This window comes from Jaculus jaculus, chromosome 2 (assembly GCF_020740685.1).
Source record: "Jaculus jaculus isolate mJacJac1 chromosome 2, mJacJac1.mat.Y.cur, whole genome shotgun sequence".
In the NCBI taxonomy this organism is placed as follows: domain Eukaryota; kingdom Metazoa; phylum Chordata; class Mammalia; order Rodentia; family Dipodidae; genus Jaculus; species Jaculus jaculus.
The window spans coordinates 182,157,460-182,182,854 of record NC_059103.1 but is presented as its reverse complement, the minus strand read 5'-3'; positions in this window follow the sequence as shown (position 1 = coordinate 182,182,854).

Here is a 25,395-nt window from a genome sequence, read left to right as displayed (position 1 = left end):
ACTTCATAGTGAATGCCAGCAGCCCGACTGAGGAGGACCCTCAGTGGAGTGGGGGCAGGGAGATGATGGTACCAATATGACATGTACATACAAAGCTTCTACTTAATAATAATAACAATGAAAATAGAAGAGGGACTAGTTGGAAAGAAAAAGGGATTCAATGGAGATGGGGATTTGGGAGCCAGGAAAGGGAAGGTGGTTGGAGGGGTTTATCATCATGGTATGTTATTTATATTTATGAAAGTAGTCAATCAAAGGTCTAAAAGCAGATGCTTTTATGTTCTCTCCCTTATACTATCCCTGGCTTTGAAAACTTAGATTGTAGTGGAGGGAAGAGTAGGAGTGAGCTTAGGTGAAGCAGTAGTAGATATGAAATCAGAAAAGACAGGATACAAAAAACTGAAAGGTCCAAGTGGAGTCAGCCTAGGGAGATCATAGAGTGAATGGAATGGGGGAAGTTTCCACATAACTATTGACATTATGTGTTAGCCATATGGAGTCTTACCTCCTTTCATGTTAACTACAACACGCATATACCTTAACAGATAGTGAAAGAAATAAACAAGTACTTTGGATAGAATTAGCCTGCGTAAAGACAAATCTAGATTCCATTTTATTTGAACAAAATTTTAAATTGAGTGCATGTTAAATTCAAGATGGAAAACATGCATTTTCATTTTAAAGATTGTGTTTATATATACTTGCACCAAAATAAATTGTCCTTTAGAAAGTATCCTGAAGTTACTGCACATGTTAAAATAACATTAGTATAAGGAATTTAATCAATACCATATAAGAAAGATATGTGTGTAATAAATACATCTATAAAAAATTATTTATGACTTTTACTTTGATTTTCAGGTAGAAAAAAGTCAGCCCAAAATGTATAACATAAAATTGCCTCCTTAACTTATGCTTAGTTCATATGATTTCAATATCAATACTGTTCACATCAGTAATTCCCATGATAGCTTTCATTAGAATCAGCTTTCATGAAAGCTGGGAGGAAAGCTGAACTACCAGTTAATGTAAGATGCAGGTTATAAGCAGGCTTAAATTACTGCTATTCACATGTTGCATGAGACAAGATGCCAACTTATGAAATGATTGAGGGAAAAGAGATAAAGGGAGTAGATCATAGGAATACTATTAAATACATCCTTTTAAAAATAATTTATTTAATTTTTATTAATTAGTTTGTACTCAGTGAATACAGTCAAGTTGGTGCCATTGTTAGGCTTGTCCATGTTCTACCCCCTCCCCCTAGCTCCTCCTTGTTGAGGTATATGGGTCATGCATTCTGTAGTTAGCCCAGTTATGGGTAGGAGAAATGTCTCTGCGTGTCATGACCCAACATGTGGCTCTGACATTCTTTCCACCCCCTCTTCCACAAAATTTCCCTGAGCCATGTTGGGTTCATTTTTGGTCTGCTTCAGTGATAAGGTGTTGGGGGCCTCTGTGTCACTGGATTTCTGATTTGGTAGGAGTTGTAGTTCTCTGCATTGATCTCCTTCACCCTTGTACTGGTACCCACTTCACCAAGCAAACAGCACACTTTCTTGTTTTGCCATTTATTCCTATTTTCATCTGGGGCCCTTTTGAGGTATGATGAGGTGGTTCTCTCCTTAGGATCTGCATCTATCAGAAAAAGAGAAGCAGATTCTCCAGTGGAGAAAGAGTAAAGTTAGCACCAGACAAATGGGATAGCCCTTATTTTTTATAGAGAATTTAATAGGTGTAGGCCCTCTTGTAGCCCACGATTGGTGGTAGCTTGATAATTGAGAGCGGGCCCATGTTTGGATATGGTTCTGACTTGTTTCCTAGCTCCAGCTATGGGTTCCATTACATTGAGTGGATCAGTTAGCCAAATCAAGAGCAGTTTGTTTCCCACTATGGCTGGGCACCACTATTGCACTTGTGTGAGCATCACATCAGGTTATTTGCTGCTAAGTAGGTTAGAACATGAGTTACTTGGACAGATATTGGTCATTTTCCTCCAGTCACCCATGTAGCAACTTCTGGCACTAGACATGCTGACTGTCTGAGCTGTCTGGGGACTGACTCTCTCCCAGCTTCCAGCCATGTCATTCCATTTTACATGTCAACTGCATATGGTGTCTTCAGCAGTAGGGTCTTACCACTAATCTTTGGTGAGTAATCAAGTACTTTGACAGAAACCTGTCTTTCTTTTAGGTAAACTTGTAGGTCCCTCTGATCAAAAGCTCATTGTGGATGAGAGCCACATGCTGGTACTGGGAGTTACCAATCAGTGCCCACTAAGAGAAGGAAGAAAAAGATAACTAATATAAAACTTAGAGAAGAAAGAGAGAAAGGGGAGGGTATAGAAGATTAAGTTCAGTCTTCATCATACCAGTGTCTTGTGGCTCAGGTGTTCCCTCTAAGGGCCTGGTGAAGGCTCAGCCATTTGGTCTGCCTTTTAGGAAGTAGAATTTTATGGTACTATTGCCATTTCAGACTAGATTTGTGTCCCCCACTCCCTCCTATGCCCTTCCCTTCCTCTCTACCCACCCTATTGTCTAGTCCTCAAGATGCTTGCTAGGTATGTCAGCATCTTGGGTATTATCAGATTATGTGCTGTAGATTAGTGAGACTATATGGTGATTATCTTTCTGTGATTGGGTAAGTTCACTGAGAATGATCTGTTCCAGGTTAAACCATTTTTCTTCAAATTTCATTGTGCCAATTTTTCTTTCTGCTGTGTAGAATTCTATCATGTAGATATACCACATTTTAGTTATCCATTATTCTACTGATGGACATCTGGGTTGATTCCAGCTCTTAGCTATTATGAATTGAGCTGCTATTAACATGTGTGAGCAAATATCTCTGGACGGAGGTTTAAAGGTTTTAGGATATATACCCAGTAAGGGAATCACTAGGTCTGTTGGTAGCTCTATACTCAGCTTTTTTAGGAGTCTCCATATTGCTTTCCAAAGCGGTTGTATAATCCTACATTACCACCAACAGTAGATGACGGTTCCTATTTCTCCACATCCTTGCCAGCATTTATTTTCATTTAATTTTTTGATGTTTGCTATCCTTACAGGGAAAGGTGGAATATCACAGTTGTATTAATTTGCATTTCCCTGATGATTAGGGATGATGAACATTTTCTAAAGTGTGTGTTTGCCATTTGTATTTCTTTCTCTGTGAACTGCCTGTCCAGCTTTTTGCTACATTTTGTGAGGGTGCGTTTGACTTTTTATTAGTTAGATTTTTGAGTTCTTTGTAGATTCTAGAGATTAGTCTTCTGTCAGTTGGATATTCAACGAATGTAGTTGTTGTTGTTTTTTTTCCCCATTCTATGGGTAATCTATTGGCTTTGCTTATTGTATACTTGTCTGTAAAGAAACACTTCAGCTTCATAAAAAACCTCCCCCAGAAGAAGAATCCAGGACCAGATGGCTTCTCAGCTGAATTCTATCAAATACATTCTTTTTTGGTTTCAGCACTCAATTTTATACTCCTAGTTGGGGAAATGGAGAATTCTGTTGCAACCTTAGACATACAAATGAAGGGATTTTTAAAAGGTCAGTAACTGCCGATAATACCCAATTAATCTCTTAAAATTTAGTCAATGTTATTTAATAAGGAAAATAATCAAGAGGTATGGCTATGACAATCTGACATTTTGTTTTTATATTAATGTTATTTTGCAAATATATTAACACAAAACATTGTTTTATTTATTGAAAATTAAGCAGCCTATAAAATTGAGATTTTTATGCTTGTCTAAATCTCTGTTTTCAAAAGCCATTTTGTTTCTGTGCTTGGGTTACTTTGTTTAGCATAATTCTTTCCAATTCCATGCATTTGAGGGAAGAAGGTAGAAGAGGGAGAGAGAAGAGAGGAAAAGGAAAACAAAATCCTGCTTGGAGCTGAAGAGATTGCTTAGTGGTTAAGGCACTTGCTTGTAAATCCTAAGGACCCAGGTCTGTTCCCCCAGCATCCATGTAAAGCCAGATACACAAGGTGGCACATGTGTCTGGAATTCCTTTGCAGTGGACAGCGGCCCTAGGATGCTCATTTTTTCATATTGTCTGTCTCTCTTCTCTTGGTCTCTCTCTGCATGCAAATAAATATATATATATATATAAAACCTCCATCTGAAAAATACCATCATGAAAACTAATGCTTTGTACTCAAATAAATTTTAAAACATAAAAATAAATTCATTTTCTGTGCATCATGTATCTAGGAAGTAGCAAAGTTATAGACCCATTTTAACTTTGAAGTAGTAAAGAAAGAATGAGACATCACACTGCTCATAGCAGGAGTAAGATTTAGAAGTTATGGTAATTAAAATATATAATTGTTAAGTGCTTAATAAAAAGATATAATTCTTTAAAATTCCATCTCCACCTAAAAATACAAGCAAGATTCTATCTCATTTTAGATGATATTTCATTGGGTAACCAGCATGCATTTTACACTGACAATGCTTGGTTCATACACATTCTATTCCTCACACAACTTCAATATCACCAACCTTCCCAATTTTCTAATAAGATTAATATCTGTAGTTAGTATTACATTAAATACTCTATAAAAATCTTCCCAACTTAGAGGGCTTCATAGATATATTAAGGTTTTTCAGATTTCAGATTGATAGATTATATACAATTGTAAGCGGCCATAAATTTTCCTAGAGACGTTCTGTAGTCTAGAGAGCAGGTCGAAACTGTGGGTACTTGGTTCAAAAGCTGGAAGCCTTAGAGATAAGAGAATGTTGATGAAATGATGACCATTTTTGACGGGAGTTTTGGAAAATCCCTGAGCAGACACTAAAATGCTTTGCATTGAAAGCCTGAAAGATTCTAACATTTTTGAGTCTTGACAAAAACATAAGTAAATATTACATATTAGGTCTTATGATTTCTAATTTTAAGAATCATATGAACATCAATCAAAAAGTCAATTTACATACTTATAATGAGATACAGGATGTTGTCAGATATTTTCTTTGATTTCGTTACATGGCATCACTAATTTTTATTACAAAATTTACTGTTTCATATTAGAGTCAGATAGATAGTTTGCAGTTTTCATTAATGAAATAAGTAAGTATTCTGGTAGATTCAGTTAGCCAATGCAGAATAAATATAATAGTCACTACTCTTACTTGAATATATATAATTTGATACAGTTCTGAAGATATTACCAGCAGATTATAAATTCTTTCCCCCACATTATCTGTTCAGACTGAAGGATAACTGTGATCCAGTGACCTTCCTCCCAGGATAAGTTCAGTAAATCGATTTAAAGATCTGTTCCATAGAAGCCATAAAGCCTTCTCAAAATGTATTCATGGTTATGAATAATTTATTAATATAAAATTTTCACACAAAAGCCAAAAGCTCATATTTTCTAATTTTACCTTTGCTATAAAATAATCTTAAAAATTAGTTCCTTTTTGGATCATCTATTTCATAGCACAGATTTTACATTATTTAAAATTCTCTTAGAAATGTATATATTCTTTACAAAGTAACACAAAATTAAAACTATGAAAACAGAATTGAGATGACATAATTACACTTCAATACTTAGGTCATAAGTTTAATTAAATTGGAAGTTAGAAAATGGTTGAAAGTAAAGTAATGCCTAATGTATATTTTAAAACATGACTGATGTAGACTAAGTCTTGGGTTGTTTTATGTGATAAAGTAAAATTTTGTCTAAAATAAATAAATACACATGGACATCTATATATATTTACCTTGTGTTTCTTAGAGATTTCTACCAAACTGTAATATGAAAAATAAATTTGTAGTAAAATTGTTTGATCTTCCCTCTTTCACTGTTGTTGCCACATCTGTTATTTGTGATTTACAACATCATACCTTTTGGGTGATGGGATAAGTTATATGACTTTTTTTCTTCTTGTTCATTTGTTTTTTCTTAAAACACACAGGCAGTAAAATAATATATTTATGCTAAATTTGCTAGGTGCTTTATTTAATTAAGGGACTCATTTGGTGATAAATTATGCCAACACATTGTAAGGTATTATTGACAACTATTGCATTGTGGAAGTAATTGAAACAGCCTCATTGTGATATTATGGTACAGTGATGAACCATTATTGAATGAATAAGGAACAGAAATTCCAGAAGAGTGATATTGATACATTTATATTTTTAAGAAGTCTAGCAGAAGTCACTGGAGTTAATTTTAAATTCAAACAAAATGAAGATGGACTACATGTGCTACCAGCTTACCAACGCCTACACATTTGTGGTCATACCATGAAGAAGTAGAATTACCATAGAGGAGTAATATATTTTGTGGTTACTGAGATCTCATGAATTTAGGAACAAACCACTTCTTTGAAATAATTACCCTTTTCATAAATAATGTTGTAAAATGAAAAACACTCTGAAAAAAGCCATTGAAAGTAACACTACATTAACCTCCTTTCACTTTTGGAAGAAGTGTTCATAAATAATTTATATTCATATTAAATATAAAACTATATTAATGCATTAATGAGTGTATCTATAAAATTAACTTACTGCTGATTCATTGTGTGTTTTATTTGAACATGATTAAACTAATATTTTGAATTAAAAATGTTGCTATAAATTGTAGCACAATGTATAAAAATCGTAGGAGGGAAGTGGAAGTGTATACTTTCAGACAGACAAAACCACTTCACCTATAATCATAGTATAACGTCATATAACAAAAAATGCACAATGATTGCATTTGTTAAAGTAACTTATTTCTGTTACTACATGGAAAAATCATCTGGCATTTTTCTGTACTAATTTTCAAGGCCTTAGTAGGGAAAAATGGTAGCAGTAAATTTATGTAAGAATGTCAGTTTTCTTTTCACTGAGGTATATTTATATTTTGTCTCTCCCTCTGAGCTATTAACTATAAAGGTAAAAGTAAATGTCAGATAATTGCATAAATGATTCATGAAAGCTTGTGATATATAGTACATAGTTTAGTTCAAAATTTTCCCTATGCTAAAGATATGGCTTCGTGGTTAAGGCACTTGCCTGCAAAGCCTAAGGACCCAGGTTCCATTTCTTAGAAGCCATGTAAGCCAGATGCACAAGGTGGTATATGTTTTTAGAGTTTGTTTGCTGTGGCCAGAGACCCTAGTGTAACCATATTCTCTCTCTCTCTCTCTCTCTCTTTCTTCCTTTTTTCATAAATAAAATAAAAATGAAATATTTTTAAAATATTTTTTAAATTCATACATAATTTTAATAATGGGAAAGGTAATAGTAAAACAAAGGAGAAAAACTTGGTTTTACTGATTAAATATTGAATATCTATATTACATATATGTATATGTAAAATTTACAAGTAAAATATATGTGCATATGCAAATACATACATGTCCATTTGTGATCATGCATATTTAATTATATTTTATAATGTAATTCTCTTTACAAAAGTGAGATAACTAGAAATTACTAAAGTACAAGAATGGAACAATTTAATTTTTAGCAATATTATAACTGCTTACTGTAATTATTTTGTTGACATTAGTATCTGACTACTCATAATTTTTCCATTACTGGTTTTCATTTCATTGTTTCATTTTATTTCACTTCCACTTCTAATCATTCACCTTAGTTTCTACTCTAGAATTATTCACAGGCTTACTTTTGTAATTCATCAGCTGTAAGAAAACTACATTAAATATGTTACAGAAGCATTTACAAAAGATACATCGAATCAATTCCTAGTTATAAAATAAATGGTGTCATATAAGATGCTTCACTTTGTTTTATCATATTTATCATCATCATCGTCATCAATATTATTACTATTATTTTGAGACATATTCTTTTCTTATGGACCAAAAATCAAAGATGACCTTGAATGCACAATTCTACTACCTCAGTCTCTTGAAGACTAGAATACTAAGACACATCTGGCTAGATTTCATCGACTTTTGCATTCTCAGTGACTTAAAGACAGGGAGATATCTATGAAGCAATAATTATGACTTTTGGTTTTGAAGACTACACATTTGATTGACATTCAGAAGGGAAACACCTAGATATGATTGTGGACAGCAACATTATTAGTCTGTGTCTCTTTAGATATATATACCTCAGACGCATATAGTATGATATTGGGGTGCTGTCCTAAGAGAAGACTGGATTTGTATGAATTGGTACTTCTGTGAATGGCAGAAAGAAGGAAGACAAATTTTGACCGAATAAATAATAGATCACTACTTTAATGAAATACATTTTATCTTATAATATATTTGAGTCCCAAATTTTATTGCCTTATATTATTGCCTAGGCATGGGGTATATAGACCAACAATGATATTGTTGCAGATGTTGTGGGCTAGGGGTTCTCTCAGTTCTTTCTTCTTGAAGGAATTAATTCAGTCGGGAGACAGAGTAGAAGTTTATTCAGCAAAATGGACACACAACTAAGCAAACCCTCAAAAGACAGACTGGAGCTGGCTTCCCGAAGGCAGGAAAATGGTTGCAGCAAAAAGGGTTCTGTGTAATGGCTTTTAAAGACGTTTCTGGAGCTGAATCGATTGCTCAGTGGTTGAGGCACTTGCCTGCAAAACCCAAGTAGCTCAGTTCAGTTTCCCAGTACCCATGTAAAGCAAGATGCAAAAAGTGGTACATGCATCTGGAGTTCTCACACTTTTTAATACACTGTGATTTTTCCATCCATCCTCTGTTGTATATGTTGAGTAAAGTGACACCTATAATGTTATGATTTACCTGAAATTTTAAGTTTATATGAAAAATCTCAAGAACAAGTTCAGGTATGTGCATAGTGAACACAAAACAATCTTTGAACAAATAATCTCATTAGCACTAAATTATTAATCAACAAAGAAAGTATAATAGATATGTGGAAATCAAGTAGTTCATAATTTTTAAACATATTTCTCAAGACTGCAATGGATAGATTTCTGTTGACAAAATAAAAACAAAATTTAGGGATTACTAGTTTTAGGAAAGAGGGCCTGATTAAATGGTCTGAGCACGCAATTGCATAGCAACTGTTACGCTATGAACTATAATTTATTTTTGTGGTGGCATTTACTATATTCCCTTAAGTAGGGAGAAAAATAGCACACCAACTAAACACCGTTGATCATATTTATAATCTTCCATTAGTTTGTCTTTTTTCTTGGTAATACTGCAGTTGACAGATGCTACTATTGTCAGCTCATTTGAGCTATCTGATTCTCATGCTGGATAGGTTTAATTATATTCTAGAAGATTATGCAGCATTAGGGAAGACAAATATTAATGGTACATTAAAAACATCTTAAAGTGCTTCCTCAAGATAAAGTTATTTTCAAATGTATTCTATTGAATTATAGTCAGATAATTTAAACTCTTTTTCTCTAATTTTACAGAGTCAATTACATTTTGGATAATTTTGAGACTGTGTTTATATTTTATTTCTATTTAAAATTTTAACATAAATTTGATTTTAGCTCTTACAAAAATTAAATTTTTTAAGGGGTGGCATTGATGCTATGATACATGTTTATAATGCTTCATATTTATATGTTTAAACACATATATGTCTTTAACATTAATCATATCCCTCTACTTTTGCTAGTCTGCAATAACCACTATTATGTCCTCAATTTGGTTAAGACTAATCAACCTATTTATTTTCTATGGAGGAGGCTGATCATGTTATATGTTTTTTCTCAGTCTTGCTTTTATACATAACATAATTATTTTTTTGTTTCCTGGGTGTTATCACAAGTCCTTTGTGGAGGTTGAATAATATTCCTGTCTGCATATGTACATTTCAGTTCTCAATGCATCAATTTATGATCATTTAGGTTTTTAATTTTTTAATATCTGTATATTATAAAAATATTTCAATAATCATTAAAGTTCAGATATCTCTTTGTTACACCATTTTCATTGGTTTTGCATGTACACCTATGTTTTATTATCTTTTCCTGGAGAGATGCAAACAGATATATTTGTTCACCCCAGACAGGCACAGATGGCAGCAAATTAGAATTACCCCAACATGCAACTTGATGAAGCAACAATTTCCATGGCCATATTTATAGTGCACACACAAGTAATAACTTAAAGGAGCATGAAAAAATGCATAAGCTACTGCATTTCCATGAAGCCCAGCCCAATACAACTCAGGGGTGACTCCTCAAGGCATCTCCACTGCATGTGTAATATGTTACAGTAACTGCTTACATATCTTTGGGGTGGGGGTCTCATAAATCTTGAAAAGTTTCAATGAATTCCTGAGACTTGTGAGTTGCATCCATCTGAGCACTGACGAGACTTTAGTTCAGTTTGGAACTTCCTTCCCAGCCTCACTCCAAAGGGGAGACTTTCAACTGAGGAAAAATCTGGTAAAATACTACCTTGGAATAAGTTTTAGATATACTAGTTTTACCAAATGAAGATTCATACTACATTTTTTGTGGTGACTTACATTTATCACAGTATGTAAGGGTTCCCTTTTCTTCATATGTGCAACAGACCCAAAGTTGACTCTTCTTTTTAATATACATTTGGAATGAAGTGGTGGTTTATTTGTGGTTTTAAATTGCACTTTATTGATGATTAATGATATTGAGCAATGTTTTTTATATAGTGTGAATTTAAGTCTATGGTTGACTTTTGAATGAGGGTTTTTGATTTATTGCTATTTTTGGTTTTTATTTGTATGATTTTATTATATATTCTGATATTATCTTTTCTTCTATGATTTTCTATATAAAATTATCAAATATTTTTTCACATTCTGGAGATTGTCTCTTTACACTTTTGTCATTTCCTTTTGGGGAACAGAATTTTAATTAGACATAATCTTATTTGTCTTATTTATTTATTTATTTGAGAGAAAGAGACAGATAGAATGGACACACCAAGGCCTCCAGCCACTGCAAATAAACTCCAGATGCATGTACTACCTTGGCCATCTAGCTTACATGGGTTCTGGGGAATTGAACGTGGGTCATTTTGTTTTGCAGGCAAGTGCCTCGATTGTTAAGTCATCCCTCCCGACTATTTTTTAAAATATTTTATTTTTATTTATTTTTTTGAGAGGGAAAGAGGCAGATAGAAAGAGAGAGAATGGTCACAAAAGGGCTTGCAGCCATAGCAAACAAACTGTAGATTCATGTGCCACTTTGTGCATCTTTTTTACGTGGGTATTAGAGAATCATACCTAGGTCCTTAGGCTTCACAGGCAAGTGCCTTAACTGCTACGCCACTTCTCCAACCCTAATTTGTCTTTTTTCTGACTTCACTTTTAGAATTTTATCTAAAAAATACATATATTGATATTTTCAGTTATTTTTTTGTTTTCATCATTGGCAGTGAGTGAAGCAAGGACGAGGTGGCAAGCAGATGCAAGTGAGACTGGAGCCTGTCAGGGATGGCAGGTGGAGCCTGCAAGCCCTCTGCGTACAAACCATCTCACCACAACCAAGCATGGTTTCTTTACTATCACCATGGCCACAATGGAAATCAAACATCCTGATATTTCTTTCCCTGGCTTTCCTGGTTGGCCCTTGATTCTCACCTCATTCGCAAGCATGCAATAAATCAGATTCCAATCGGGTCCGCATATAACCCTGTGCAGGGCCTCTTCATCTCACTCCCTGGATAGAGTGATCGGTCTGGTCACTAGGTACACAGCCCTTGAGATAACTATGCTTAGGCCTCCAAATGTTCCCTGCCTCTGAGACCCGCTGGAGCCTCACTTGGCATCAGCCCTACTTTCCCCATGCACAGTCTCACTCCTGCCTTGGATAGGGACTTGCAGACTGTGTCTTCTGCTCCCATAGGGGCTTATGTCTTCCAGCTTCAGTGACCATTAGCCTTGCATTTCAGTGAACCATCTTGGATGATTTTCCCCTGCCTAAGAATTAAGAGTCACAAAGTCTGACAGCAACAGCTGGGGCGGTGTCCCTCCACTACTCAGAGTCCAGGGTTTCCAGTTTTCCCTTGTTGTGTTGCCATGTCAACAGTGTTCACGTGTCTATTAAGTGCTTGATTGACCTCATCCTTCTTCACAGTAGGGAGACAAAAACTCAGAAGAACTGGCCATCGAGTAGTTCAATGTTCTATTTAATTGTTCAATTTTAGATCTCAGTCTACTCTCGGGTAGTTTTTTGATAATTGTGAAATAAGAGGTTACATTTCATGATTGTACTGTGAATATTCAGTTTTTCTGCCATCACTTAATGAAGATACTTCCTAGTCCACATCACATGTTCTTAATATCTTTGTTGTAAACAATTAGATGTATGCATTTATTTTGGCTTTTTGTAGCTATTATGATTTTATTTGCAAACATGTTTTTATGCAAATATAATGTTTTCAAAATATTTTCAAAATTACCTTCTATGTAACTTTAACTATTTTCAATAAAATTCCATTGAATTTTCCACACTGATGCATACAGCTTCAAATAAGTGTATCATTATTGCAAGAATCAGTTGTGCATGTGATTGAAATTCAAAAGACTAATACTGGGCAGGAGAGATGGCTTAGCAGTTAAAGCACTTGTCTGTGAAACCTAAGAAGCCAGTTTCAATTCTCCAGGTCCATGTAAGTCAGATGGACAAAGTGGCACATGTACATATGGAATTTTAAATTTTATTTTATTTTATTTTTTGCAGACTAGAGGCCCTGGCATGCCTTCTCTCTCTCTCTCTCTCTCTCACTCGGTCTCAAATAAAAATAAGTTTTTAAAATATTAATATTAATATTTTAAAAAGTGAAAATTTATGTAAATATACTATTTGCCAGAAAATTTATTCTTAAAATTGTACTACCTTAACATTGTTGTTTTTAATACTAAGTAGGCACAGTACCAAAGAATCTGAGGACATCACCTCATTAATCTCAGAAATTGTCTTATGACCTTGGTGACACATGTTTTGCTTTCCATTTCACAGATGGAGAAGCTAGGCTAGAGAAAGGTTAATTCATTTGTGTAAGCTGACATATTGGTCAATTGCTAAGTTGATAGAATTTAGCAAAATATTTTTTGTTGACTACCATATCAACAGTAACATTTCTACAACACTGAGAGCCAAAGTAACTCCAAAATACATACAAGTATATATATATATATATATATATATATATATATATATATATATATATATATAATATTTCATGAAGACTTGATCTCAGACATATTTAGGCCTGGGGCTATTTCTCAGCATGCTATATCTAATATTACTGTTTTAAATATTGTCTTTTTTATTATTACTTAGTATTGGACTTAGTGAATACACTCTGTTTGGTAGCATTATTAGGCTCATCTAAGACCTACTCCCTCCCCTTGACCCCTCCTTGTTAAGGTATATGGGTCATGCATTCTGGAATTAGCCCACAGTTATGGGTAGGAGAAATGTCTCTGCGTGTCATGACCCAGCATGTGGCTCTGACATTCTTTCAGCCCCCTCTTCTGCAAAATTTCCCTGAGCCATGTTGGGTTCATTTTTGGTCTGCTTCAGTGATGAGGTGCTGGGGGCCTCTGGGTCTCTGTATCTCTGATTTGGTGGTAGTTGATTTCTCTCTGTGTTGTTCTCCTTCACCCTTGTGCTGGTACCCAGTTCACCAATAAAACAGCACACTTGCTTGTTTTGCCAATTGTTCTTGGTTTCAGCTAGGGCCCTTTTGAGGTATGGTGGGGTGGCTCTCTCCTTAGGATCTACATCTATCTGAAAAACAGAAACAGATTCTCCAATGGAGAGTAAGTTAGCAACAGAAAAACGAGATAACACTTTCTTTTTTTATAGAGAATTTAGTAGGTGTAGGCCCTCTTGTAGCCCATGATTGATGGTAGCTTCATAATGGAGAGTGGTCTTATGTTTGGATATGGTTCTGACTTGTTTCCCAGCTCCAGCTATGAGTCCAGTACCACTGAGGGGATCAGTTAGCCGAATGGAGAGCAGTTGGTTCCCCTCCATGGCTATGTGCCACTATTGCACTTGTGTGGGCATCACAACAAGTTATTTGCTGCTAAGTAGGCTAGACCATGAGTTGCTTGGACAGATATTGGTCATTTCCCCCAGTCGCCCATGTAGCATCTTCTGGCACTTGACACACTGACTGTCTGGGGACTGACTGTTTTCCAGCTTCCAGCCATGCCATTCCATTTTATGTGTCAACCACAAAAGGTGTCTTCAGCAGTAGGGTCTTATCACTAATCTTTGGTGGGTCATCAAGTACTCCGACAGAAATCTGTATTTCTTTTAGGAAATGTTGTAGGTATCTCTGATCAAAAGCTCATTGTGGATGATAGCCACATGCTGGTACTGGGAGTTACAGGTCAGTACCCACTAAGAAAAGGAATAAAAAGATAACTAATATAAAAGAGTTAGAGAGAAGAGAGAGAGGGAAGGAGGGAAGGAGGTAGGCAGAGAAGCTGTAGAAGATTAAGGTCAGTCTTAAATATTGTCTTTATATATATATATATTTTTTTATTTCAGAGAGAGAGATAGCGAGAGATAAAACGTGTATGCCAGGGTCTCTTGCCACTGTAAACAAACTCCAGACACATGTGTCACCAGGGGCATCTCGCTTACATGGGTTCTGGGGAACTGAACCTGAGTCCTTAAGCTTTACAAGCAAGTACCTTAGCTGCTAAGGCATCTTCCTACCCCTAATATTGCTGTTTTTATGTTCCCTTTTAATAACAAACACAATAACAATAGTAACAAAAGATAGCACAAGGAAGGTAGGGAGAATATGAGAGAAAGAAAGGGAAGGAGAGAGAAAAAGAGGGAGAAAAATAGTGAGTGAGGCAGCAAATATAAAGGTAACATAAGAACCATAATAAAAAAAAAATAAAGTCTGAGCTGTTGCCTTGCTTGATCTAAACTCTTTCATGAGTAGAAAGAGAATAAAGTTACCAGAGTCTCACAAATTATTACATTTTCTTAAAAAAAATAAAATTTGAATTGATTGGGGAGGTTGTGGAAATAGCTAAGAGGTTAAAGTTACTTGCAGACAAAGACAGACAGCCTGGGCTCAAAGATGATATCTGAAGTAGAACAAAGGAGTGTATAATCCATGGAAAATGAGTTTAAAAGCTAAGATGCATTTAAGAAAAAATAAATTAAAATAAATGGCAAACAATTGTAATTAGTGTATTAAAATTATCTTCATGTTGCTAGGACAAAACACACAACCAAAGAAACTAGTGGGAGGAAAAGTTTGTACTGTGGATTATAATCTTCACAGGAAGCTTTGTGATGGCAGAGGCAAGATGGTGGAACAGATGCTGGATATCACCTCCTTGCCAACAGCAGGTGGGAAACAGCAGCAGGAGAGGGAATGAGTGCTAGCAAAGAGGAGCTGCCTATGACATCCTTTTTTCAGCTCCCAAAGACACAGCTCCTCCAGAAAGCTCCACCCAAATTGGCATTAGCTGGAGACCAAACATACAAAACACATGATTTTATAAGGGGTATCTGATTCAAACAGCCACAAAAAGTAATGTCAAGAAAATAGTATTGAAATTTTATTGTCTAATAGCAATAATGTCGTTGTCTGGACTTAGTACTATTGCATTGAATATTAGAATGAATCTTTTCTATTTTTTAATATTTTTTTTTTATTTTTATTTATCTGAGAGAGAGAAATAGTCAGGAAGAAAGAGACAGACAGAATGGGTGCACCAGGTCCTTTTGATCAGTGTAAACAAACACCAGATGCATTAACCCCTTGTACATCTGGCTTAGTAGGTCCTAAAGAATTAAGAATTAAACTTGGGTCCTTTGGCTTTGCAGGTAAGCCTTAACCGCTAAGTCATTTCTCCTGCCCCTCTTTTCTATTTTTAATTTTATTTATTTTTGCTCAAAGCATCTATCATGTAGAGGAATAGCAGTTACAGTGACAAGGAGAAAAGAAGTGGGGAAATCATGCATTCTTTTGTGATGTCTTTATATTTAGTTTGCATATTAGGGTAATGCTGGAAACTGTCTCTTCTATTTAATGAAGAGTGTAAAGAAGTTCTGTTTTTTAATGTTTAATGTGATTCAAGAGTGAAATGGCCTTCATGATATGGATTCTATATATGTCATAAATTATTTTTGTTTAAGCCTGTTGTGATTTATGGGGCTGGAGATATTGCTAAGCAATGGGTTTCATGTGAAAACATGAGGGCCTGAGGGGGCTCAAGACTGCCCCAATTCAAATTTGCAGATCCCACCTAAAAATAGCTGGGTGAGCTGGGCTTGGTGGCACATGCCTTTACTCCCAGCACTTGGGAGACAAAGGTAGGAGGATTGCTGTGAGTTCGAGGCCACCCTGGGACTACATAGTGAGTTCTAGGTCAGCCTGGGCTAGAGTGAGACCCTACCTCAAAAAAACCAAACAAAACAAAAGGCTGGGTGAGAGGGCTGAAACAATGTCAGAGCCACACATTGGGTCATAATACACAAAGACATTGCCTCCTACCCATAGCTGATGGCTAACCCCACAATACAAGACCCACATTTCCCAACTAGGAGGTTACCTGTAGAGGGCAGAGGCCAGGGAGGAGGCTAACAATGGTACCAACTTGACTGTATTCACTGAGTATAAAACTAATAAATAAATGAATAAATAAAACCAGGATAAAAAAAATAGCTGGGAATGACTGTAGCCCCAGTCCAGCAGGGGAACAGTGATGCTAAAAGAGCAGTATGAAAAGCAACAGAGCAGAAGAACCAGTGCTTCACTGAAGGCCCTTCACAATAAGCCTTTCACAGGAGAGCATATGAGATGTCACAAAAGCACAGACACATGCATACACCACACATAGCAAATACACACCCCACAAACATGCCACATCACACACACATACACATGCATGCACACATACATGCATAGGTACATAAGCAACAACAAATTAAAAATAAATAAAATAATAAATAACATGATGCGTGGGTGTATTTTGAAATCAGTGTTGTCCCTTTGTTGGTGTTACTGCGTTGTGTTTAGTGAACTTCCTGACTTAATTCATTCAGTTTACATTGTTTGACTGTGTGGAAAGTCAAGTTTCCACTTGGATATCCTAGTAGTTAGCTACTGATTGAGCAGAGACATAAATCAATCAACTACAACCAATAAAGTTTTGTCTGTGCTGAAGGTTTTTATGCACAAAGGGGAACATTTCTCTTTGGTGACTTCACTTATGACTTCAGGAAAAGACATATTCCAAAAGATAACTTTATAGGGCCTGGAGACATGGCTCACTGGCATATCCTGAGTTTGGATCCTAAAGCACATGTAAAACACCAGACGAGTGTTGACAGTCATGAGCCATGAGCCATCCTGTCTCCGATAAGACAGTAGGCAGAGGGCTGGAGAGATGGCTTAGCGGTTAAGTGCTTGCCTGTGAAGCCTAAGGACCCGGTTCGAGGATCGGGTCCCCAGGTCCCACGTTAGCCAGATGCACAAGGGGGCACACGCGTCTGGAGTTTGTTTGCAGTGGTTGGAGGCCCTGGTGTGCCCATTCTCTCCCTCTCCCTCTATCTGTCTTTCTCTCTGTGTCTGTCACTCTCAAATGAATAAATAAATAAATAAATAATTTTTAAAAAAGATAGTAGGCAGAGTCTGACATTCAGCATTGTCCATCTTCTCACCTCCACAAGCTTCTTGTGGCATGTTCACACCCACACTCACACAAGTACATGCACACACCCGTGAATGCACTCACTCACGCACACACACACGGAAATAGAGAGAGTTTTATGTCAGTTATGCTATTGAACCTAGTTGTCATGTTCAGACAGATTCATGTGAATCTGCATAAGGTATGTGTGTTAGCATGAAATGTGTAAACATTCACACAGGTAATACTTAGGTACAGAGGAGAAAAGAGAGACTAATAATAAGAAAAGAGAGAGAGATGATAATATATTGACTATATTACTTTGGGATCTGAATTTTACTTTTTAAACTATAAAACATTATTAATTATAAAATCAGTAGTTACCATATACATGTTTTCATTCAAATAAAAATAAATGAAGCCCAGTATGGTGGTGCACGCTTTAATCCCAGCACTCGGGAGGCAGAGGTAGGAGGATTGCCGTGCGGTCGAGGCCACCCTGAGACTCCATAGTGAATTTCAGGTCAGCCTGGGCTAGAATTAAACCCTACCTCAAAAAAAACAAAAAAATAAATAAATAACTAAATAAATAAGAGAGAATGGAGTGTTGGTGGAGATAGCCACATAAATATGTATGTGTCAGAGAAATAAATTCTTCCTTAACATTAGTATTCTGGAGGAAAATAACAGAGTGAATGGGGAGCTGGAGAGATTGCTCAGCAGTTAAGGCTCTTGCCTTCAAAGCCAAAGGACACAGGTTCAATTCCCCAGCACCCACATAGGCCAAATTCACAGGGTGGCTCAGGCTTGTGTAGTTCTTTTGCAGTAGTTGGAGGCCCTGGTGTACCCATTCTCTCTCTCGCTTCCCCCACCCCCCCCAAATAAAAAGTTTAAAACAGAAAAAAAAAAGAATGCATGTAAATCACAGTAGATCACGTGGATCTAAGGTTTTTGAGAAACTGAAGTTTATGATAGAGATAGACAGAGGTTACACGTTAGATGATACATTGATAATAGGTGGTAAAGTGCAGAGTAATTTTAAGGAGAAATACGTCCATATAAGCAAGTGGAACATGTTGACCTCTGTACCAGGGAAATGCACTTGCAGGCAGAAATCATAAAAGGCCTTAACATTTACCACAGAACATAAGCTTATTGCTATAAATACAGCTCAAAACACTCTCAGGAAGGCAACTCAGCCCTTACAGAAGATATGGAAAGATTGAGACCATGAAATCTTTTGTTAAAGGTTCAAGTATTAGTTCTAAAAAGTTATTGCGAGAACATTTAGGAATAGTATTGATGCAGGATTTTAGGGTTTATGGGAGTATCCCAAACTTGTGATCCCCAATTTTGGGCTCAGTCTTAATTTTTAGAAAAAACCTGATAAAAATGAACTCGGGAAGGATAAATTATGAATTATTGAGTTCAGTTAGGGTGAAATCAAAAATTGTGTGGTTTATTTAGGGGAAATTGGGATCTAGGAAGAATTTGAGAGCCAAGACACAGCAAGCAAGAGGAAGACAAGAAACACACATTGGTGTGGAAAATCCAGTATAGTCCATAAAATTCACTTAAGACAAACTGAGGGTTTTTAGGGAAACACTGGAGTGGTACCAAGAGCTCTTGGAAGACAGAACCTAGAAGCTTGTATAGGAGATTTGGAAGAAACATGCAGCACTGAACCAACCCATGGAAGAAAGCTAAGAGTAAGTGGTAATGGTGTGAGAACAGAAGAGAGAGTATGCCAGGCAAAGAGAAATGGGCAGTAAAGAGAGTTATATCTATGGCTAGCCAGAATTCAGAGAAACTATATGGGCCCAGAGTTTAGAGGAAATACCCAGAAGATAAATTTACAATGTAAGAGATATACACATGTGGCAGATTCAGAGATCAGAAAAAAATCATACATGTAATTAAAGTGACAAGTAACCCCAAAGTTAAAAGCAAAGGCAAACAGAAAAACTACCCAGATCAAGAAACAGTACTCTGCTCCCAGCCACAACACACACCCAGCTTTGTTGAAAAGGGGAGGAATCTAGACTCATGTGCATGCCTACCATCCACAGAGAAGAGTAAGGAGGTACAGAGAGGGCAAAAAGAGAAAAAAAGAAAAGAGAAAAAGAAGGGGAGCTGTGCTGGAAACAACATGGACCAGCCTGTATAGTAGATTGAAAATGGATTCTTACAGTCACATTCAGGTATATAAGGGGAAGACCCAACTGGTTTGTATACTTAAAGGGTATATCTCAGAGGCCACTCACCTAAGTAGTGCAGACTATGGGCAACAGGGGTTACTGTAGTTTTTGTAGATGAATCTGAATCAGATAAAACTTGCATTCTTGCCAAGCCAAGGTGGCAACATTTGGTTTTCTTTTCCAACTTCTGTCCCTAACTGAAATGGCCTAAAAGAAGCTATCTCTTTCCCAAGTCTCCTACAATATTAGAAAAAATAAGTGCAAAATTAAGATGTGTGAGGGGTGCAGTTAGGTGAGAAGACATGGCCTAGTAATTCTGGTAGTTTTTCAGGTTTTATGAATAAAATGGAGGCCATAAATGAAAAGTAATCGTACTCATGGGATATAATGGCAGAAAACCTGAGTAGATTTCTGTGGCAAAAGGCAGAAGATGCTTGCCCTCAACGTTATGGTATTTCCATTTGATTTTCAGAGGGAAGGATGGTTTCCTTTACATAACTAATTATTTTTAATTTTTCTACTATTTTAAAATTTTGAGGATAGCTTGTGGTTAGTAGGTTGTTAGGTGCTCAATAGAGATTGGTAAACAAACCAATTGTAACCTTTTTGTATGTTATTATATATGGGAGCATGACATGTGTGAGGATTGAGATTAACAAAGTCCTTAAGAAAACTAATACTGAGGTAGAGTTTCTGATTTTTAAATTTTATTTATTAATTCAAAGTAAAGAGAGTATTGTCAGGTTCAATGATTTTGGAGGATTTAATAGTAATTCCAAAATTCCCAGTTGGGGAAATTATGTGATAGATCAGTTACTGGCAGCAGTATATAAAGTGGAAAAAGAAGAAAAAGATAGCATGGATCTTTGAGATCTTGTGCATGTAGTAAATAAAGTGTTATAATGAGAATGAAAAAAAAATTGCGCACTTGAAATATAGTGAAAAACTGACTGTGTACTATGTACACTGAGGGAAATTTCATGTGTTTATAAAACTGCAGTAACGAACCTCAAAATCTTTTGGGGTTATAGTCACTTAACCATACTGGGAAACTTACATCTATATTCATAAGGTATTGAACATTTAATGTATTTTATTTATTTATTTGCAAGCAGAGAGAGATAAAGAGAAGTGAGAGAGATAGACAGATTTCATGCCAGGGCTTCCAGTCACTGCAAATGAACTCCAGATTCATGAGCCATCTTGTGTATCTGGCTTTATATGGGCACTAGTGAATCAATCTCAGAGTATTAGGTTGTGCAAGCAAGTGTTGTAATTGCTACATCATCTCTCCAGCTCTTAAATCATGATTTTTAATAGACTAAAGATTTATCTGAATTAAAATGCTCTTTCATAACATTTATTTTACTCTAATTGCAAATTTTAGTAAGATTTGGTGATACATTGGGTGTTTTTTGTGAACTGAATTTCTACTGCGGTCATTCAGCAGACTTTCAGATGATTCTTCTCAAAATGAAAACTCAGATTTAGAATATATTACCCAGTTTTAAAAGGCATCCAGCTGTTGCAGACGAACTCCAGACACATGTGCCACTTTGTGCATCTGGCTTACATGGGTCCTGGAGAATGAAACCTAGGTCCTTTGGCTTTATTCAGGTTCCCTGAGATGAACTTCCAGACCAGGCACAGTTATGGAGGAAGGGATTTATTGAAGCCTACAGATCAAGGGGAAGTTCCAAAAATGGCAGAAGAAGCTGGCCTGCCTTCAAAGGACCAAGCAGAGAGAGAGAAGTAAAAGCCTAAAGGTCAAAAGCCACAGCACGCTTCAGGAACTCCAGCTAGGCACACTTTGCATATCTTTAGACTAAAATCTGAAACCCACCATCACACCTTAAGATCACCCAGTGACATTGCCTCCAGCTAGGTGGCTACAGATGCAAACTACAAACAAATAAACAACTGAATATATTAGGGGCCATGTATTCAAACCACCACACTGACTAAGCCATCTCTCCAGCCCCTCAAACAGAATTTTTAATGAAGTGCTTTAATTTACTTTAAATTTGTAACTATTGAAAACATCAATCTTTATAGGTGACTGGTGATAATATTAATGATTCAATAAATAGAATTTATCACATGCTTATTATTTTATAATGGAAGAAAATAAATCTATGAAAGCAGTATTATCTGGGTTTCATTACAGATTTACAGATTAAATCTTTACACATTAAAATATTGAGTCTTAAAATATGTGCAATTGATTTAAAGATATATTAAATAAAAAATAAAGAAAAAAATACAAACTCTTGCCTAAGGCTATCTGAGATTTGATAAGTTCGGATCATATCTACAAAATACATGACTCCAATCATCCATCTCTCTAAGTTTCACATTTAAATTTTTAACAAGATATGTATTCCATTCACTATAAACTGATATAAATATATTACTAACATTGCAAAGTAGTGAAAAAATTTTAATCTTATACAAATAGGGTTAGACACTAAGTGGTATGTCTTCTACCCATGAAGTTATTTATCTAATTTTTTTAATAATTATATTATAATGTATAGTTTTCAGTGTTTAAGCTCTTGTGAATCACTTTTGTTTGACTTTCAGTTCTTTTTTTTTAATTAATTTATTTCTTTGTAAGCAGAGAGAAAGAGATTGAGAGAAGAGAAGGATAGAGAGAGAGAATGGGCACTCCAGATCCTCCAGCCACTGCAGATGAACTCCAGATGCATATACCCCTAGTGCATCTGGCTTACGTGGGTCCTAGGGAATTGAACCTGGGTCCTTGGGCTTTTTAGGCAAACATCTTAACTGCTAAACCATCTCTTCAGACCAACTTTCCAGGTTTTGTAAATAAAAACCTTTATTGCTTTGTCTAAAATGCAGCTACATGCCCCCCAAAAAGTCAGTGGCAAGAGGCTTATCTTCACATTGTAGAAATAACACAACCATAATTATAATTCACTGGGAATGCATATTGCTTTATGGCTCCATGTTTACATACTACATTGCCAGTTAAGCATTCATTAAATACTTTCTGAGTGAACTGAAAAGGGATAGATTGCAAGCTTCCATTCCCGGGAGCACGACTCACAGGCTTCTGTTTTGGTGCACCCTACTGACCATTTCTTCTGTAATGTTTTCTTGATGACAGCATATTTTGCTTTTCTGGGGTGGGAATGTTTACTTATCCTTTCACTATAGAAATCAATGTGAAGTCTTCTCAAAAAACAACAAATGGAGCTGTCATTTGATCCTGCTATATTATTCTTAGATATAATTCTGAAAGAATCAAAATCAGCATATATTAATTATTATCACAACTATGTTTATCAAAATATTTTATTTCTTATTTATTATGCAGATTCATGATATAACAATATGAAAACTGTATACAGTGAGTAAAAAATTTGAAATAGGGTATTTACCATTTCCATATATTTAAATATTTTATTTATTTGATAGGGAAAGAGAGACACAGAGACAGAGAGAGAGAGAGAGAGAGACAATGGTCATGTCAGGCCACCCACAGACTACAAATGAACTCCAGATGTATTCATTACCTTTTGCATCTGGGTTTACGTAGGAACCTGGGAATCAACCTGGTTCTTTTGGCTTTTCTAGCAAGCATCCTGAATGATAAACCATCTCTATAGCTCAATTTCTATATATTTGAACATTCAATTAAAATACTTTCAATTGTGGGCTGGAGAGATGGCTTAGCGGTTAAGCACTTGCCTGTGAAGCCTAAGGACCCTGGTTCGAGGCTCGGTTCCCCAGGTCCCACGTTAGCCAGATGCACAAGGGGGCGCACGTGTCTGGAGTTTGTTTGCAGTGGCTGGAAGCCCTGACACGCCCATTCTCTCTCTCTCCCTCTATCTGTCTTTCTTTCTGTGTCTGTCGCACTCAAATAAATAAATTTTTTAAAAAATACTTTCAATTGTGTTTTTGCAGCCTATATTTTTAGGGCCTTTGTCAAATATCAAGTAGCTGTAGTTACTTGACCCAAAGCCCGGGTCCTTGATTCTGTTCCATACTACTGTTTTCATGCCAGTACCATGATGTTTTTATTATTATGCCTTTGTAATATAGCTTTAGATCAGGTATGGTGATGCCTCCAGCGGTGTTTCTTTTGCTGAGGATATGCCTGGATATCCAAAGCCTTCTGCTTTTCCATGTGTATTTTGAGAAATTTTTTTTCAAATTTTTATTACCAGCTACCATGATTATAAAAACTATCCCATGGTAATACCCAACTGCCCCCCCCCCACTTTTGTCTTTGAAACTCCATACTCCATCATATCTCCTCCCCATCTCAATCAGTTTCTCTTTTATTTTGATGTCATAATCTTTTCCTCCTCTTATGATGGTCTTGTGTAGGTAGTGTCAGGCACTGTGAGGTCATGGATATCCAGGTGATTTTGTGTCTGGGGGAGCACATTGTAAGGAGATCATTTTTTCTATCTCTGTGAAGAACAATGTTGGGATTTTGATTGGAATTGCATTAAATCTGTATATTGCCTTTGGAATGATCCCCATATTCACAGTGTTAATTCTGCCTATCCAGGATCATGAGAGATGGTTCTATTTACTCAAGTCCTCCTCAATTTGTTTTTTGAGTATTTTTATGTTTTCATTATACAGATCTTTCAATTCCTGGTATAATGTTATTCCAAGGTATTCTATTTTTGTGTTGTTGTTGTTGCTAATGAAAATGGGACAATATCACTTATTTCTTTTTCTTTATCTTTGTCTTTTGCATATAGAAAGGCTACTGATTTTTGTGCATTGATTTTGTATCCTGCTACTTTGCTGAAGGAGTTTATCACCTTTATGAATTTTGGGATAGAGGTTCTCAGCCCTCTTACATATAGAGTCATGTCATCTGTGACTAGTACTAATTTAACTTCTTCCTTTCCAAATTGTATCCATTTTATTTCTTTCTCCTGTCTTATTGCTTGACCTAGGACTTCCAGTACTATATTGAAGAGCAGAGGTAAGAGCAGACACCCCTGTCTTATTCATGATCTCTATGGGAATTCCTTTGGTCTCTCTCCTTTAAGTATTATTTGGGTTTTGTATGAAGCCTTTATTGTGTTAAGATATAAACCAAACATGCCAATTCTGTCCAATGTTTTGATCATGAAGTGATGTATTTTATCAAAGGCCTTTTTTGCATCTATTGAAAATCAAGTCAGCATCTTCAACAAATGGTGCTGGACAAACTGGATAACCACATGAAGGAAGTTGGAACTTGATCCACACATTTTACCATGCACAAAAATCAAGTCCAAATGCATCACAAAGACCTCAATATAATACCAGAAATTCAGCTACCACTGGAAGAAAATGTAGGAGAAACATTCCATGATATAGGAATGGGAAAAGACTTCCTTAACAAAACCCTGGTAGCACAGGATCTTAAACAATCATTCAACCAATGGGATCTTATGAAGCTGAAAAGTTTCTTCACAGACAAACATACAATAAGCAGAGCCTATAGAATATCCACAGAATGGGAGAAAATATTTGCTGAACATCCAACTGACAGAGGCCTAATCTCTAGAATCTACAAAAAACTCAAAAACCTAAACAATAAAAAGTCAAACAACATACTCACAAAATGGGGCAAAGAACTG